Below are 19,951 nucleotides of genomic sequence, written 5' to 3'. Positions count from 1 at the left end.
AACGAGATAATTAACCTCTGAGCTCAGACTCATCAACTGTAAAATGGGGGTCATAATAGCCCTTTCCTTTCAGAGTTCTTATAAGGATCAAGTGAGTGAACCCTTTGTTAACTCTAAAGAACCTCACAAACATTGGTAGTTATAGCGATGCAGAATACCTGCTTAAACTCACACTTGCAGACCATGCCTGGTCACCGTCTCCCTCATGCTGCCTAGAAACTCAACGCAACACACGACTATCAAACACCTACAAAGGCTGAGGCTCCATGAAAGCCATCAAGAGTCCAGAGATGAATATACAGGGAGCTTGGCAGGTAAGGCATGAGGGTAAGGAAAAGACATTCCTTCCCTGAACATGTAACTACTGAGTGTTTAACAGTCAATCATTCAATAGCTACTGAGAGCCAATTATGGACAAGGCTTTGGGAATTCTTGGCAGTGGGAATTGTTTTGGTTAGGACAGGCTAATATAATGACTCAACACAAAACACATTTGTTTCTTGTTGACATAATAGTCCCGGATGGGTATGCAGGTTGCTGGGGCAACCCTTCTTCACTTAGTCACTCAACGGCCCAGGTTCCTTTCATCTTGTGCCTCCACCCTCCCGTAGGGCCTTGTCAACATCTGGCAGAAAGGGGAAAACATGCAGGAGTGTGCATGAGAGGTTTTCATGGGCCAAGCCTGGGAAGCGGCACTGAATGTTTCCACTCCTGTTCCATTAGCTAGAACTCCATCACACCTAACCACAAAGGAATATAACATGAGCCTTACTCTGTTTCCAAGAAGAAGAGATAGATTTTGGTGAACATCTAGCCAACGCTGATACAAGGACATATAGCAAGCAGCAAAACAGATTCCTACCCTCAAGGAGCTTACAGCTTGGGGAAGGTTATGATAAATAGATACACATATAACCAAGATAATTTCAGCTAATAATAGCTGCTCTGAAGAAAAAAAAATAGGGGAATACGATGGTGACTTTTGGTGAGGGGACCTATTTCAGAAGGGGAAGGGTGTTACATAAGCTGAAACTCAAATGATAAAAAGTGATCAGTAGGGGAGAGACAAGAGGAGGAAAGTCCAGCAGAGGCTACAACAAACAAGTGCAAGGTCCCAAGATGGGACTTGCCTGGCATGTTGAGGACAGAACAAAGGCCAGCATGGTTGGCGTGCTGTGAATGAGGGGAGAACTTTATAGGATGAGGGCAGAGAAATTAGAGGAGGGCTAGGTTATGTCAGGTCTTAGAAGCCATGATCAAGAATTTGGATTTTAAACAATAAATTATGTTTCAAGATTCATGGTGATCAAAGCAGAAAGGAGGTATGTACCAGTCTGGGGCCTATTTATCTACAAATCCATTAATCCATTCACTGCTGTTTCCCAGCTCTGCTCTGTCCTGCAGGAGGGTTTCCTCCTGCGTACCCCAGGCTCCCACGTCAGCTGCCTTCCAGCTAGTAACAGCCAATGGGAGGCGTTGGTGGGAGATTGGAGGGTAGGAGAAAGGGAGAAATCAGGGTGTATATCTCTTTCCCTTTCTGTCTCAGACAGCTTCTACAGCAGGGCTCTGTTCCCTCCATAGCTGCAGCTCCTGCTAGACAGGCCCACCATGGTCCAGCTTCTACCAGGTGATCTGGCCTCTGGACTCCAGTATATGACCTCCTCTCTTTGTCCCTCTAGCTCAGCCTAGTAGCACCCACTGTTATGGCTAATGGCTGGACTGGCTTTTGAACTTCTTCTATCGTCTATATAGCCAATGACCTGCATTCGATTTCCTGTGTTTAGACACTTAGAGTGGCCTCAGTTTCCCTGGTTGGACCCTGATGACTAATACAAGGTAGAAATCACATGCTTGGGGAATGTTCCCTCAGCACCTGTACCAGGCCGGGTACATGGCGAGTCCATGATGACAGTCCTGGTTTCCTATGGCTGCTGTAACAGCACAAATATTACAGATCTGGAAGTCAGAAGTCTGAATAGGTCTCACTGAGTTAAAATCAAGGAAGCTCTAGGGGAAAATCTATTTTCTTGCCTTTTTCAGATTGTAGAGACTGCCCACATTCCTTGGTCCGTGGCCCCTTCCTACATCTTCAAAGGCAACCACAGCAGGTCAAGTCTTTTTTACGATGCCACCAGTCTGCTTCTGACTCTTCTGCCTTCCCTCTTCCTTATTTAAGGACGTTTGTGAATACATTGTGGCCACATGATTCGTCCTGGATAATATCCCTGTTTTTTAAGGTAGGCTGATGAGCAAGCTTAATTCCGTCCACAACCTTTACTAGCCCTCGCCATTTAATATAACATATTCACGGGTCCTGGGGATTAGGACATGGACATCTTCGGGGGCCATTATTCTGCCTGCGCAAGTGACTCACTGAGCAAATAAGTCAGAATAGGGAGAGGGAGGTCATGGAAGCTTGCCTAAAGGGGACAGTCGCTTGATGCCTTACCCTGCACACAGGGAGAATCGATGCCCGTGAGCTGAAAGGAACACAGGGGCTCCAGTCCTCCAGAGAGAGCATTTGTGTCCTGTGGTTCAGGGGGTCTCTCCAGAAATGCTCGAAGCATGGCTTGCTGTCGGGAACCCCTCCGAGTCTGCTCTTCCCTGTCACTCCAAGGATTCGATGCTGGGACGCAGCCCCCATTCGTCTCTCACCCAGGATGGCACGTAGGTTTCTTGTTTTCCCAGAAGAAGGTTCATTTGAGAGAGGGGAGTGGGTGAAGGCAAACTGTTGGCTGCAGCACGTGAGGCCCATCAATCCCCATTCAGGGACAACTGGAGTTGATGCCGGCGCTCCAGCCAAATGTAATCAAGCGCCTCCTGTTGCCAGACGACGTGTTGTTCAGTGAGGAGCTGGCGGGATTGTTGTGAATCCAAGATGCTGCTGTAACTTTATCAGATGGATCCTGTGAGGCGAGGAGGGAGAGGAAAGAAGGAAATGCACTGCCCTGGCAAATCAACTTGCAAATCGTAGCCGATTCCTGAAAATCTCTTGCAACTGCCTACAGGGGAGAAAATCCACAGTGAGGTGGTGGCCAGTACACACTCAGAGCGGGAGGATTTGTGACCCTGTAAGCCCCTGGAGCAGCATGTGTCACCAGATCTCCAGGAAAAAACCCTGGGCCACTCCTCCACTTCTCTGCGTGTAGGGCAGGGTGGTGAGTTTGACGAGGACAGAGTTTGGGTAAGTATAGAGTGGCTTTCTCTATTTTGAGCTAGAATTTAAGGAAATGAGTTTTTAAAAAACTGCTTCATTGGAACTGGAATTCCCCCACCCACTCTTCCTACGCGTCCCAGCCCAGCAATCTCCCGAGGGCAGAACGAGATGAGGACGGCCTTGCCAGGTCTGAGCTTGGGAGAAAGAGCGGCCTGCCTTTAGGGACGTGCGCCTGGGGTTGATGTGTCTTAGTCACTGCAATCCAGACACACAGACTCTGATTTCAAGTTCTGAGCTTTGTGAAGATTCAGGGAAATCTTTGGGACAGAGACCTGTTGAGAACCTGCTACTGCCTTTGTCAGTTAAGAATGCTCTTTAGGAAAATTTGCAGGATATAATTCTGGTTATGTAACTGGCATCCAGGTGGTATAACTGTATCTTTCATCAGCACAGATACATTATATCAGGTTACATGTTTTGTTCTTACAGACAATTTTTGGTTCCTGAGAACCTCGAAGGACGAAGGGCTATTAAATCACTCAAAAAACTGGACAAGGGATAAGCATCGACTCCTCTCGAAGGAGATCGGGGAGACTTGGGAGAAAGCTGGGTGGTTAGAAGCAAGAACAAGAGAGAGGCTGACTTTTCCCTGCCCTCCCTTTCGTGACTTTTCATTTGTGTACCTTATGTATGTGTTATTTATTCTAAAAATAAATTTAAAATGTTTTGTAATAAACAGAGTCAGTATGGTCTCAACTTCATAAAATCAAACAGGTAGAACAAGAGAACTGCAGTGAAATTTAATAGTACCCCACTTGCTATGATGGAGGTTCTTTCTCTTATGTGTACCTTTGGATATTTTTGTATATCTTCCTCAATGAACAATCATAATAAATAGCGTTGTTTCAACGACTGTGAAAGTTACGTTTCTTAAACAGTCAGAGGAAACATTTCCATAGGCCACTGCTACATTGATCTGTAGATCAGGCCCAAGCTGATAAGATAGTCCCCACCCAAATGCCTTTTCCATTTTCCAGTTTCTTCTCAGTTTGCCAGTGAGTGGGCTATGTTTCTAGGTCTGATTCATGGATCTCCTGTTGTTCACTCAGTCATAGCGAAACATCGTGCGTACATCACCCTTCGTGACGGCTGGGTTTCGGTTCAGTTAACCTCCCTGTTATCACTATCATCTCCGCCGTCATCCAGCACCATCACCCACTGTCAGCAAGCTTTTTTCAGTTCAGAGCCATGTGCGTTTTTAAGTGCTTGCAACCTTTAGCCATGTGCTATGGGGGATGTGGAAGTGAATCTGTTCTGCCCCCTAAGATGTTCCATAGCAGAAGGGAGAGAGCATATACAGAGTTAACTTCCATTGAAACCAGAAAGCGATGAGGCCTTTAAAAGGTACCATGCCGTATTATGACTGGCAGATGGGAGAAGCGGGAAAGGCATGCTTCAGGGAGGAAACCTTCCTTCCTTTGACCCTCCTGAGTTCTTCATCTGAGCTTTTCTCTCTAGTCTTTGTCACAGTGTGCCCTGTGTCATGGCCTTATCCTGGTCCCTTCTCTTGCCTACCATGGCCCAAGTGAGTGTCTTGGTGCAACAGAGATACCAGCAAAATGCTGTGGAGCTTGGAGGAAACAGAGAGTAACTCTGAAGGTAGAACATGTAGAGGAGCTAGCATGTGAACAGGCTCGAGGGACAGGTGGCGTTTAGATAGCAGAGATGGAGGAAAGAGTGAGCTAAGACGAAGAGGAGGAGAAGGAGGCGGGGGCTGCTCTGTGGGGATACACTTGTCTGAACTTTAGTGTCCACATCTGCAGCGTGAAGGTGACCACACCACTGACCTCAGAGGTTGCTGTGCCCATCAAGTAGCACATCAAACAGTACAGCTAACATTTACAGAGCACCCACTGGGTGCCCACGGACCCACGACTAACTAGGAGCAGAGCCAAGAAACACACTCGGGGCTCAGAAGTAAGCACCCTTAGCCACTATTCTATACTTCCCCCAAAGGATGAAAAAGTGGTCCATATGCTAAAACATGTGCAAGTGTGTGTTACATCATTCCTTCTAACTTGAACCTGTCCCTTCGACCTGAGAGGTTTCTGAAATTCTAGATTGTTTCTGAGATAATTGAGCTTCCTGGAGAGTCACCCTGGACCCCCCCTGATTTGGCTTTTGGCCTGAGGTGTTGGAAGGGCCACCCACTCCAGGCCTGACCATGACCAGAGCCCCTTGACTCCCACTCTGAGGAACCACCAGGCTTCAGAAGCCTCTCTTAGTTCTGAAGTTCTCTGTTGTCAAAGATAGGAGTCCCTGAGGCACCTTCCAGGTTGATAGCCTTGTTGAAGAAAGAGTCAGCCCAGGGCCCAGTTACTTCCAGGCACGTGAACAGCTAAAGGCTCATCCTCACCTTTGCCTAATAAATACCATGACACGTTCTTTGAGGAGACTTTTCATTTTTACTTGAAAACTGCTAATGAATTCATGGCACAGTGGAAATCCAGTCTTGGAGCTGGCGGTGTGGCAGTAATTCCCTAAGAATTCTGTTATTTGTTCTCATTATTGCTGTGGTGGTACTTGCACTGGTACCATTACTGCTCTTGACAGAAAAATTATCCAGGAATAAATTTCCTTTTCTGTGCTCTCTTAGGAAAAACAAACCTTTAGAGCGATAACACATGTTTGACTTTTTAGCTCACAGTGTCTTTCATATACATAACTTTTGGTGCTCTTAACAATGTTCTGGTGGTGTGTGTGGAGGCTGAGAGAATGGGAGGAAGGCGCGTGGAGGAGAGGTACCAATTCCTTCACATTCATAGGGACTCAGGCTCAGAAAGGTTAGCAGTATGGTGAACGTCAAAAAGCCAGTCAGCAATAATGTAGGGACTCAAATGCCAATTTCCTGCCTCCAGACCCCATGCACTTCTAACTTTCCTGAGCTCTGTGAGATGTCCCATCCCCAGGCCCTTACAAGTGAAGGAAGACCCTGTGCCTGGTTTCCACACCCTCCCAAGTCCATCCTCAGCTACATTATTCTAAGGAATCTGTCATTTCCAGTTGGGAATGCAACTCAGGGCCTATGGTTCTCAACTGTGGGTGATTTTGCCCCCAGGGAATAATTGGCAATGTCTGGAGACATTTTGGGTGGTCACAACTGGGGAGAGGGAAGTGGATGTTACTGGCATCCGGAGGGTAGAGATCAGAGATGTTGCAAGACGTCCTACAATGGAAAGAACAGCCCTCTATAACAAACAATTGTCTGGCCTCAAGTATTAACTGAGCCAAGGTTGGAAAGCCCTAGGTTAGAGTAAAAGGAAAACCCTCCAGTTCCCAGATTCCCATGTACATAAGGCGATTTCCATGAATGTCTCCTTTTAAAAAACATCCATAGATGTTTTCATGGATTTTTCCCCTCCTACCATAATGAGGATCTACCAAATATGTCAGAAATGAAAGGGGAAACTGAGGCCCAGAGTAAAGAGGTGACTGCCCAGGGTCACCAGCTCATATGTGGTGGAGAAGGAACAGGCCTGTCCTCCTGTCCCGAGTTGAATGCATTTTCTACTTCATCATGCTAAATTTCCCGCTTACCAGCTCTGCTTTGAGCCATTGTCTGACTCACTGACTCAACAAATGTTGTGATCTGAATATGCTCACTGACACAGGCATGCTTATAGCTTATTCTAACACAGAACAAGGAGATGCGAAACAACCTAATACAATGTGAGAAGAACCTCTTTGATTCTGCCTCAGTTCCCTTTGTGTCTTCAGACCCAGGCCCCTGGCACAGCTGCTGGGCGGGGTGGAGGTGGGAGCCTTTTCCTCTCTCCTTGGGAGACAGAAGGTCAAAGCTCTCTACTGGAAATGAAACTGACACCATCTAAGCCCTCAGGCTTCCTTGCAGGAGGCACATTACTGAAAATACCTAAGTTTCTTGGAACTGAAAGATTATTTTTTTCTTATTTGATTTTTCATAGCTTGTTCTGTTGGTTTAATGTTTTTTACTCAGCCGGTCAGTGAAACTTTCTAGGGACTGGAGGTTTCACTTTCAGGGGCTGAAAGTTTGGATTTGGGCTTTTAGAGACTTGATAAAGGCAATAAATTCTTCTAGGCCGAGAGTGAGTTTAAAATTACATGAACACACAAAAAATTGCTTAGACAGTATTTGTTGAGTAGATTCATTCATACAAAATATTTATTCGACATGTGCTCTGTATTAGAGTCTGCCGTGGGCAATAGACATACAGCCCTGAGCCAGACCAAGACGTTTCCTTTCCTCAATTGCTTACCGTCTGGCTGGGGAAGTGAATCAGTTAAATATCTCCCCTCTTCTCCCCCAAAACACCCTTTATTCATGTATCAGGGACTTAGCTCACATTTTATTCTCTTACTAGAATACTCTTACCTTTTTTCTTTGTCGGATTCCTCTTCAGTCTTCAAGGGCAAGATCAGAGCCAACTCATTGATTCAAAAAACCAATAGAAATCTCCCTAGCTGACTAGGAAATGCTTGTTGAGTATATCTTCAACCTCTTCTCCAAGAGGCTGCAAAACCATTTCACATTTACTGGGGCTCCTCGTAGGGAAGCAGTGTAGCCTCGTTGCTAAGAGGCACCTGTGTTTAAATCTAAATTGTATCACGTACCTGCTGGTGCCTTGAGCAGGTTACTTAGCCTCTTTTGGAGCCCAGTTTCCAGGTCTTCTGTGAGGATAAAGTATCACAGAGCTTGTGCAGTGCCTGGCAGGTGGCAACTACTCAGGACAGAGTCAGACCAAGTGCCAGGCAGTAGGTAGGCCCTGTGCTATGAAGGATCCAAGAACCCAAGGGACATGTGCACTTGCCCCCAAGAACTCGTCATATAGGAAGTAGACAGAAAGTTCACAAAATCTCTGCAGAAGATAGACATAGATGTGTTAGGACATTCACTATAAGAAGTATTTGGGAACAGGTGAAAATTAATTCTGAACAGGTGGATCTGATTCTCTGCAAAAGTTCTTGGAAAGAATAGAAGAGGGTTTGGGATTGAAGTGGGATTGGATATGGGCTGGTGAGCAGAGTTAGTTGGAAACATAGTTAAACCTAAACTCTTCAGGGTTTTGAATTCTCAGTATGAAGGTTTGGACTTCCACCCGAGGGCAAAAAGGAGCCACTGAAGGTTTCTGACTTGGAAGGCTGGCTTAAGTTGATTAGATCCCTATCATCAAGGAGTTAACAGTCTAGTCAAGGAGAGAGACAAGTGGAGAATGAACGGTAAAAGGATGTGATAAGTGAGACGCTAGAGGCATGAGAAAAAGTGCTGTGAGGTACATGGAAGAGGGAACGACTAAGGAAGAAAGTTCTGTGAGAGGAGAGGAAGAAAACCAACACTGAGCAGTGTTAGGTCCTCCACTCTCGCAGTTCCAGACCGGATTGTACTTATTCTTTAATTTTGTCTGCCTTCCTCTCTGGATTGTGAACTCCTGAAGGGTCCAGGCTGAGTGACTATGCACAACAAACCTTCAAAAAAATATTGATTAAAATCAAAGATCAGAGATAACTCTGGGCAGAGCATGCAAGTGGATTGAGAAGGAAGATTATTGAGGCTGGGAGACCACTTAGGAAGTTTTTGCAACAGCTCAAGTGAGAGCTAGTAGTCAGGAAGAAGAGTGATAGGATGAAGGGATAGGATGAAGGGCAGGAAGAAGGGATAGGATGGGCCAGAGATAGACACAGAGAAAGAACGAACATCGGGAACTGCTGGAAGGTGAAGAGGGTGAGAGAGGAGGAGGGGTCAGAATTTACTCAAGATGTTGAATCTTGGTCCTTGGAAGGGTGATGATGCTGTCACCTATCGGTGAGAATCAGAAGGGCTCAAATCATATAGACATAATGCAGGTGGGAATTCGACAAATACTTGTGGAAAGGCTGGATGGTCGGATGGATCTTCAACACTAAGCAGGCAATTATGGACTCGTTTATTATTGAGGCTGAAGGGGAGCTTACCTGTCATCAACTCACTCATTCTATATATGAGTGAAATAAGGTAAGATGGGGGAACTGACTGCTTTTGATCACACAGCTACTAGGTGATAAATTTAGGGCATGAAATTAAATCTCTGGACGCCTAGGCTAGTGTTCTTTCCAGTATGTTATATGGTTATTTTCTTCAATTCTTAAAAAGAATTTCAGAGGAAATGGTATGCATGAATATCATATACCACTTGTAATTTGTTGTTTTTTTTTTTTTAACTAAAAGCTACATTGGAATTTCATTTCCGTTTTGCTGATTAAAATAGGAATTCTGAAAACCATGCATATTGAATGAGGAGTCCTTGGCTTTGGGGCCAAATTCTTCCAGTGGCTGTTACCTCCTACAATCCCATTTCCCCAGACATTCCTCTCTGGCCCACCCAGATGCAAAACCTGCAGCTGAAGAATGTGGGGCATGCCTTGGTGAATGTGTGGGAGAGAGGCTAGCATCATTCTGAGGGTAGTTCCAAGGGTATACTCATTACTTTGCAAAGATGAAATTGACTTTTAGATAAATAGCCACTTGGTGATTTAGTCAATCAACATCTATGAGTCACGACTCTAAAGCGAAGGGACTGGTTTCCTTAACCAGTTTCCTACCCCTCCTCCAAAACCCAAAACCAGGCTTGTTATCGTCCCCCACTTTGTATGTACTGAGTGTCTCCTGTGTGCCCTTCAACACACTAGTTGTCACGGTGGAAGAGAAAATAAGTTCAGGATATAATTCCTATTTTAAAGAGTTTGCATCCCGATTGAGAGGAGAGTCACAAGCAAAAAAAGCCACACTATAATTTATGATGTAGAAGCACTTTGGTAACTTTCAGGTATTAAACATATAACAGAGTGAGAGAATCTCAAACTCAGAAGTTTATCACTTTAAACTTCTTTGGGGTACTTGAGGAGGATGACAGCATCCTAGCTCATAGGTCATCAGTCTCTGAGCTCAGAGAACACACCTTCTCACTTGCTTGTCCTTCAGGGACAGTATTATGGGGAAAGATGAATCAACTAATTAAATGGAATGTCATGAAGAGGTAGTCACAGAGTGCTAGGAGAACAGGAGAAGGGGCATTCCACCCAGCCTGGGAGGAGCCACCTGAGCCTCTGTCCCCTCTCCTCTCCAATTCATCTTTCGGGCTGAGCCAGCTGTTAAAGCTTCTGATAGGTCCCTATTGTGGCAGTGTGCTTTAATCATAGCGATGACCAACATTTATTGAGCACTTACATTGTACCAGGCATGCTCCTTAATATTCTGCACGCATTATCTCATTGTATAGTGACAGTAGATCTGAAATCTTGGTGCCCGCATTGCCAGTACCTAGGTGTGTTATTAGAACTGTTCACTTCTCTAAGCCATTTCCTTATCTGGCAAATGAGGAGGCAGTTCCAGTGCTGGAGGGCGAGTGTGAAAGAGGCCGTCCCATTCTACTGTCCGTAGGAGTGTAAACTAGTACAACACTCTTCAAAGGGAATGAGGTAATTCCTAGTAAGATTTTAAATGTGCATTGTCTTTGATTTAACAACCTAACTCCAGGAATCCATCCTATAGAGATCATAACGAGGGCACGTCAGGATTCACATGCAAGGATGTTTGCGGCAGCATTATTTACAAGCAAACAGGTTAAAGCGTTATCAATGTCTATCAACAGGAAAGTAGTTGAAAACTTGTGGTCTATCTAGTCTATGGACTAGACTGCATATGAAGTATGGGGTTGGAAGTTTTTTCACAACATATTTTTAAATTAAAAAACAGATCAATATGTAAGGCATAATTTCTTTTCTATAAATACGTGTGTGAGTGTACATGTATATATATATATGTAGAGGGAGATATATTTGCTTTAACTTGGGAAGATATCTTGACTGATAAATGCTAACAGACTGAAGGAGGAAACTTTAAGTTCGTTATGTAATTTTTAAAAAGAACTGCATAAGGGTAATTTTTACTTTTGGGGCATTTAGAACTTTTCAAATACAAACTAACATCTGCCCTCTAAGGAAGGAGGATCTGGGCAAACAGGAGGCTTTTTTGTTCTCCGATTACTTACTGTTACCTAAAGGAGACCCAACAGAGAATTTTCTGTGCCTGGGGTGGGCAGTCTGGAGGGCTGGGTGAAGACTTGAGACGGGAAAGAAGGCAGAGAAAAAACCCTGAGAAGGCAGGAGGCTGGGGGCCACCACTCAAGGTAAAGCAGTCAGTAAAGCCAGCCTAGCAGGTCTCTTCAGAGAAGAGGAATCACATATTCAGTTTGAAATTATTTGAACGTTTTATTTTATTTTATCTTATTTTAATTTTTGGCCGCGCCGTGCGGCTTGCGGGATCCTAGTTCCCCAACCAGAGATCAAACCCTTACCCCCTGCAGTGGAAGCACAGAGTCCTAACCACTGGACCACCAGGGAAGTCCCCAGTTTGAAATTATTTGAGTTGCTATCAGGCCTCCTTCTTCTGTGTCCAACCCTGGATACTCTTCAATGAAGCCTATTTCACACACACACGCTCACATTAAAATTAAAAACATGTGTAACAAGGACAAAGATGACTTCCATCATCTCTAAGCTCCCTTCTGACTAAAATTTGGGGTGTCTCTGTGCCTTTATATTTGTCTGTCCTTATCTGGACCCACCTCCCTCCCACCTTTACCTCCAGAGAGTCCAGCACGTCTACTAAGGTGTTTCCTCCAGTTCATCCCCCAGGTAATCCACCTGCCCTTCCACACTTTCCAGCTTCTTCCTATGATTCTCTTGGTCTAGAATTCCTCCACTTTCTCTGCCTCGTGGATCCTACTCAACCTTTGTGGCTGTACTCCAATGTGCAGTTCCTGGAAAACTTGCTTTCCCTGGAAAACTTGCTTGTCCTGGAAACAGGATCAGTCACCTTCGTGCACCCAACACAGTGCACGCGCACCTTCCTACTGTTAAATTGGGTAGAGGAAGCAAAGTCGCCATTGTTCTCTCCTTGAGGCCAGGGGATGCGTTTACTTATCTCTTCAGCCTCTAGCACAATGCCCCTCCCATTGTAGATGCTCAAAAATTGTTGGATAAATAACAAATGTACAAATTAATGAAACCAGCTTTGTCTAGCTTTGATTTCAAAGTCCTTCCTGGTGCTGAAATCTTTCTCCCTATAACGTGCACCCAGTGATCCAAGATCTAAGGGAACATTCTGCCCCAGACACCTCCTGCTCCACCCACAAATATGCCCTAAGATCACTTCATCAATTGGATGTTCCAGGCTGTGCTGGCCCCCAGAGGGTCCTCAAAACCTGCTCAGATTCCCAATGGTCAGTTTCCCCAGGCCAAGGGGTGCGGGTTTACTGGGTCCAGGGCTGGGCCTGGCTGAGAGGTGGATGCTGGGCCATCGGAAGTGATGTCCGCATGGGAAGAGGGTTTTTCTCAGCGTAAAAGGCTGATTCTGCCCTGCAGCTGATGGCCTTTTACTAGCTCAAGGATCACATGAGAGTCCTTGGCCTGGCCTAGCTGGGCACTGAGAGCTGGCAGTGCCAGGCCTGGCACAGGAGATCCCCACCCAGGTTAATTGATCTGTTTCCTCCGACAGGCCCTGGGCAGGAGTCAGCCCATTTCTCTCCCTGTCCAGATCTTTCCTGTGCCAGGCTCACAAACGAAATTTTTCTGAGCTGAGCAGGTCAGGCTGGCGTTAAGTTGTCCCTGTCTCATGTGTGTACACACGTTCCTTCATCGCATCCCTCTTCTCTCTCCTCACAGTTTTCTTTCATTCCCAACCTAGTTCTGATTTTTTCTCCTGATGTCTGTGCCTGTCTCTTTTTAGCATTTTAATGTCCCTTCATTTGTTCCCTCTCTCCTTCCCTCTTTCCTTCCTTTCTTCCTCCCTCCCTCCCTCCCTCCTTCCCTCATTTCCTTCCTTCCCATATGTATTTGTTCTCAGTCTTTCTTATCTCTGTCTCTCATTCCTCCAGCCTCAGTCCAGACTCTTCCTCTAGCTCCTGTCCACAAGGACTTTCTCTCACTCCCGCATCCCTGTGCCATCTCATCTTTCACTACCATTTAAGAAGCCTCTCCTTTTTCTCTTGCCTGCACCATTGGACAGAGGTCACATGGATTTTTATATTATCTCCCCCTCCTTCTCCTCCTCCAAGCTTCTGAGTAAAAAGGCCACTCGATCCAACATTGTTTCAGGTACCACCCTTGGTGCCTGTCTGTTGCCAGGATCCCCTCCCAATGGCCAGGTTGACAAATGCTTATGCACAGTGAACAGACCTAGGTCCCTGGCCAAAGTCAGTGGGGGGGTTGGCTCTAGGATGCCCTCATGCTGAGACTGACAACCCAAAGTTTAGGAGTTGGCTTCTTGCTCTTGTCCCCCATCTCCTAAGCCTGGGCAGGGTCCCTCTGTGTACTCTGGCCACCCAGGAGTGCTCTTTGATGAGTTTACAGCCATAGAGACATAAGGTAGGAAATCCGATGAAGCCAAGCCAGATCTGCCCATTCTCTGACCTTTTCTGATTCCTCATGAAGGATGAAATGGAGGCCACTGCTAAGCTTATCATCACTCTGAGGGGCTTCAAGGGCACAATCTGGATACGGATGAAGTGCCTCTTTCTTCCATGAATGTATTCAGTCAACAACTGAGTAGCATTTCTGGCCTTGGAAACAGAAATCCAAAGATGTTCCCAGTTCTCAAAGAGCTTATGACTTACCAGAGGAGATGGATCTGTACACAGGGAAATTAGAAACCTCGAGGAAAGTATGGACGAGGCGTTGGAATATAGACTGACTGGCAGATGGGAAGATACACAAGAAGGAGCTAGCTCAACTCTTCATTTTTGCAAGAAAAGGAAAAACATTTGTGTGTGTGCAAGGTGGTTGGGGAAACTGGTATTAATTGTAAGGGAGAAAAATGAAAAATTTAGGGGGGAAAGAATGAAAAATTTAGGGGGAACAGTATGAAAAAATGAGTGATGCCCTAACAAAAACTAACGGTCAAAGATTTAATCCACTCCCCACTTCTACAAAAAACTGATATTTTTATTTAAAGCGGACACATGTGATCAGTCCCTAGGCTCTGATTACAGGTTAGAAATACCAAAGCCAGAGGAAGAAAGACATGGTAGAAAGAGGATTGGGAGCCAATAGGTTGAATCACAGTTGTCTTTAACTTGCCACTTCGAGCAAGTCTCTCCTCCTTCAGCCCATAATGATTCCAAAGTCCCATCAACTTTATTTATTTACTTTTATAAATTTATTTATTTATTTATTTATGGCTGCGTTGGGTCTTCGTTGCTGCGTGCGGGCTTTCTCTAGTTGCGGTGCGCAGGCTTCTCATTGCGGTGGCATCTCTTGTTGCAGAGCACGGGCTCTAGGCACGTGGGCTCAGTAGTTATGGCTCACAGGCTCTAGAGCACAGGCTCAGTAGTTGTGGTGCAAGGGCTTAGTTGCTCTGCGGCATGTGAGATCTTCCCGGACCAGGGCTCGAACCCGTGTCCCCTGCATTGGCAGGCGGATTCTTAACCACTGCGCCACCAGGGAAGTCCCCCCCTATCAACTTTAAATATGATGTTTGTTTCTCAGGCTGATGGCTGTCTGCTGGGTTCTGCCCTGGCCCTGCCAAGTGGGCCTTCTGTGTCTTCCTTGCCAGTCCTGTGTTCCTAAAGCCACAGTCTTTTGGGGGAAGGGAGTATGGGGTATATTTTCACACATTTTTGAGGAATGGAAAAATATTTGAGTCCTACACCTTACCTTCCAGCCTGCCATTCACTACATGTTTCCAAGCAGGGGGATAAAAAGAGGCAGAAAAAGACTTGAGCTTTCAAAGGGTATAAAAACCATATGGAATAAAGCAAAAAGATAACCCAGTTCAGCCCCTAATTTTAAGGATGAGGAAAAGAAGGCCCAGAAAGAGCTAGTGGTTTGACCAAGTTTACAGAGCAAGTTAGTGACACAGCCTGGACTTAGAGCCCTGTCGAGCCAGCGGCCAGTGCTCTTTATCACAGCTCAGTCCCTCAGGTGCTCCGTGGTCAGTCTGCCTCTGCAGTCTGACACCGAACGCCAATGGTCAGACTCCATCCTTGACTGAGACATTCCGTGTCCTAGAGAGTGTGTCAAGGGCCACTACAAAGCGTGCACTGCTGGGTTCCTGGGAGCTGCCACCCTTCCTCAGGGAGGACCACTGAGGCTTTCTCCAGCAGGCAGGTGTCCCATGGGTGAAGGTCAACACTACTGCATTCAAGTGGGCTTCTGGGGGCAGATCTGCTGAGCATTTCGAGACACAGCAGATCCTCTTCTCATCCGTGCAGAGGATGGGGTGATGCCCAATGAAGAGGAGATGGAGCCCTACCTGTTGGAGTGCTAGAGGCCACACACCTCTCAGTTTCAACCAGGACAATACACACAGAATCATGGTTCTCCTCCCTAACCCTCACAAAAGAAAACTGATCCTCTAGCCATTGAAATAACATGACTGAGGTCAGGAAGGGTGCATGGAGGTCATCACTGTGGACATTTATATAAATAATAATTTTCCAGTGGGAACTGTGAACTCTCCTTGTCTCTTCTATTTTTAAATGCTAGTTGCTTCGGATGTTGTTGATGTAGGCGGAGCTAATAAGAATGTTTGCTTCCTAACCATTGAACTTAATGTATCTGTTTTTGGACACTTGTGATTTATTTTTGCACACAAGCTCCAAATTGGTGCTAATTACTTGAAAGGATCAGGGCTTCTATTCCAAGAGGGATGACGACAGAATGTCAATTTGCAGTCTCTGAGCATAATGTCCCAATTATCAATGCATTCCAGACCAGAATGGACTTGGCACCTCCTTGAAGGGATTTGGCTGCACTTTTATCAGCCGGTCCCTGGATGTAGCTTCATTAAAACTTGCTTTCTAGTAACTTGTGGGTGTGCCTATTCTTTCCTCTGTCTCGAAGACCCTTTAGCGACATATCAGTGTCCCAAATACCTACCTTTCCATGTCCAGCTTGAATGCTTCTCTCTCAGAGCCTTCTTTGATCTTTTCGGCTAAAGACAAGTTTCACTTCCTATCAAAGTCCCAGAGTACTTTGCTGATCCCTTCCTCAAAGGACATAGCACTTTCTACATTGTATTGAAATTATTTGCCCACCTTCTTATCTCCCTTCTGCATTATAAGCCCTTCAGAGACAATACCTTATCTGAGTTATCTTTGTCCCCACTGACTGCGCACTGAAACTTCACCTCATGCCCTCTGCTTAATAAGTGCTTTGTTCATTGATTTAACTGAGTTTTTTTTTTTTCTCTAATATTTTACCTGCTCAAAAAAGGTTTTAAGATAGGTTTAAATAAGTATGGAACAAAGGAATGACTACATCTATACACACACAAATAAAATGACTGAAGTCTATAATGATGATATGAAGGGCATCTGGAGAATCCAACATTTAACTATCATACCTAGGAAAAAATAAAACACTGTGCTGTGGGGGATGGTTGGGAAGTAGTGACAAAGGATTTAAAACTTGACCACTACCACCAAAGGAACCAAAACTTCTGAGACGGTATTTGCTCAACACAAATGTGTAGATGAGCACGCCAGATGAAAACCACCTCATGGGGGTTCACTGACTCCATAAAATGCACATGGAGCATATTGTGACCAAGGAGATATGGCCACCGAGGAAAAAGAGGAAAAAGGTCCAACCTTCTTTTTTCATCTTCCATTCACTCATTCATCCAACAAAGTTTCATAGAGGAGCCTGTATGTCAAGTACTGTGTCTGCAGTGTGGATACAAAGGTGGATAAGAACATAGACCAGGGGTCAGCAAACTATGCCCAATGGGCCAAGTCTGGCTCACCATCTGCATCTGTGAATAAAGTCTTATTGGGAGAGAGCCACGCCACTAGTTTGTGTAGTGTCTGTGGCCACTTTCCCTCTCCAACTGCAGAGCTGAGTAACTCTGACCGAGGCCATATGCCCTACAAAGACAAAATTATTTCTTATCTGTAATCTGTCCCTTTACAGAAAACGTCTGTTGACTTGGTTTGTACCCTGGTTTAAAAATCCTTAAAATACACCAGAGACAGTGCCATGTAGAGTGAGGACAGGGTTCCATGAGAGACCTAACACAGACTTGGAAAGTCAAGGAAGGCCACTTGGGACCATGGGGCAGAGATCACATATGTCTTGCTTGCTGTGGTATTACAAGTGCCTGTGTGGTGCCTGGCACATAGTAGTTTGCTCAGCAAATATTTAAGGAATGAATGAATGAATGAGGTTACTTCTAAGGTGAGAGTCAGAGGACGATTGGAGTAATTTAGGAAGAGTGTGGAGGGATGAGCAGGGAAGGAGCACAACACGTGCCCGGACGCTGAGGCGAGAGAGAGCCGGGTACCGTGGAGAGCAGAGGCAGCTCAGGTGGTGGCAGTGTGGAGTTCAGGAGTGGGGTTTAGGAGTCAGAAGGAGACAAGGTTGGAAGGTAAGCAGGAGTCAGAACAGGCAGGGCCGCTTAAGCCTCATTACGGAGTTAGGTTCTTTATTCTGAAGGCCACAGAGAGCCATTGATAAGTTGTAAGCAGGGCAGGAACAAGTTCAGAGTGTTGCTTCAGAGAGACCACTTTGGCTGCTTTGTGGAAAATCAGTTAGAAGCAGGGTAAGACCAGCACATAGCTGGTTAAGAGCCGTGACCGAAATCCAGGGGCCTGCATTAAAGCAGCGACATTGGTGATAGGGATCAGTGGACTGATTTGAGAGACATTTAGGAAGGAGAGTTAATAGGACTTGCTGGTTGAGTGTTGGGGGGATGAGGAGTTAGAGAGATGAGTTCAAGAGGATGACAAGATTTCTATCTTGAGAAGCTGGGTGGAAGGGAGGACCCTTCACTGAGATGGGGCACACGTGAGGAAGAAAGGGTTAAGAAGAAGGAAAAATATGGGCTGTATTTGGGGCATGCTGAATTCAAGGTGATATCCACAGGGTAGTTAAATATGTGGGTTTGAAACTCGGGTGGGTCATCCATTCTAAAGATCAAAACTCAGGAGCCACTAAGATCTAGAGAGTAATTAAGGCCATTAGCATCAATAACATTTCCTCGGGAGGCTATGTAGAGTGAGAAGAGGAAAGGGTCAAAGAAAAAATTTCAAGACCCCGAGGAATGCCAACAGTTACTGGAAGAACAGAGCTCAAGCAGTCCTTTAAAGAGCCCGAGAAAGAGGATCCAGGAAGGAAACCAGTACAGTTTTGTGTCACAGAACCAAGGGACATGATCTAGCAGGGGCAAGAGTTTCAAATAATTAAGAAATGTCTACTGCAATAAAGATTGAAGCAGAGGGCTTCCCTGGTGGTGCAGGGGTTAAGAAGCCTTCTGCCAATGCAGGGAACCCGAGTTCGAGCCCTGGTCCGGGAAGATCCCACATGCCGTGGAGCAACTAAGCCCATGCACCACAACTCCTGAGCCTGCGCTCTAGAGCCCGCGAGCCACAACTACTGAAGCCCGGGCGCCTAGAGCCGGTGCTCCGCAACAAGAGAAGCCCGCGCACCGCAACGAACGAAGTGTAGCCCCTGCTCACCGCAACTAGAGAAAGCCCGCGCGCAGCAACGAAAACCCAACACAGCTAAAAATAAATAAACAAAAATTTTTAAAAATGAATAAAATCTATCTTAAAAAAAAAAAAAAAGATTGAAGCAGAGATAGAGCCAGGACACATTTACTATGGTCCTTCAGCACGGCAGCTCGGGTAGGATGGTCAGAGCAGAAGCAAGACTCCAGTGAGCTGAGTCATGACCGGGAGGTGAGGAAGTGGAGACAGCGCAGTGAGACAGCGCACACCATATACAAAGGAATCTGGATGGGTCGGACAGCTGACAAGGCACGTTTCTTTTCTGTTCTTTGTCTTTTCTTCTTTTTTTTTTTAAGTTAGGAGAAATTTGATCATGCTTAAACATTAACTGGGAGGAAACAATGGTCTCATTTTCATAAATCACTAGGGAAACTTGGCCTCTGCCGATGACTTCACAAGTCATATCTTATTAGAAAAAGAAAATTCAGTAACCCAGTGTGTTCTCTTTTTGTACTTAGTTCCAGGAAGCTTACAATCAAATTCAGTTCCTTCTAGATGTCTGGTAGTATTTACTGCCACTTCCTTCACCTGCTTTCTGTTCTGTTTTGTATCTCAGTATCTTATTTCTAAAGAATAATTATTGTGAGCAGTTTACAAGGCACTTTCACACATGATATGTCACAGCATTCAGCCTCCATTTGGCACGCATTTAATGAGTGCCCTTAGTGGCCATGCACTTTGCTCCATGTAGCAGACACAACGGCGAGTAAAACAACTCAGTTGCTTCTCTTGCAGTCTGGTTGAGGAGACTGACATCGACTGAATTAGTATAGTAATAATTACAACTGTGGTAAGTGGAACAAAGGAAAGTACTGGAAGCCCTAAGAATCTGAGGGGTCAGGAAGAGTATCTGAAGGATGAACAGCGACTTGGAGATGGTGAGGGGAACCTCCAGTCACAATGAAATCTCCTCTATGGAAACCCTGTGCATGATTATCCAGCTCCTGCCTGGACACTGGCAGTGATGGAAGCCAGTGTTGCATTTTTGGGCAGTACAAATAGTCAAAAATGAGCAGAATTTGGCTCATGTAACCTCGGTCCAGAGACCTATATCTTGAGCTCACACAAAGAAGCTTAACTTCTCTCTAGCATGGTCTTTCACAGCTGGAAGTTGGCAGTAGAAAGGCTGCAAGTGCATACACTTATAGATAGATCTATTCTCTCAGTTAAAAACAGGTTTTCCACTTTTCTTTTTCTCTATTCCCAGACGGTG

General features: G+C 45.5%; 1 long non-coding RNA gene across 1 annotated transcript; it reads left to right on the top strand.

The window, feature by feature from the left end:
- Nucleotides 1-239: 239 nt before the first annotated feature.
- Nucleotides 240-3,893, top strand: LOC309660423. The gene is made up of 2 exons (XR_014263389.1): nt 240-314; nt 2,041-3,893. It is a non-coding gene; the product is annotated as an uncharacterized lncRNA (long non-coding RNA).
- The last annotated feature ends 16,058 nt before the right edge of the window (nt 3,894-19,951 follow it).

Source organism: Balaenoptera physalus (genome assembly GCF_965194825.1).
Source record: "Balaenoptera physalus genome assembly, chromosome: 4".
Lineage (NCBI taxonomy): Eukaryota > Metazoa > Chordata > Mammalia > Artiodactyla > Balaenopteridae > Balaenoptera > Balaenoptera physalus.
Note: the sequence above shows the minus strand (reverse complement) of the source record. Positions and strands in the feature narration are given on the sequence as shown.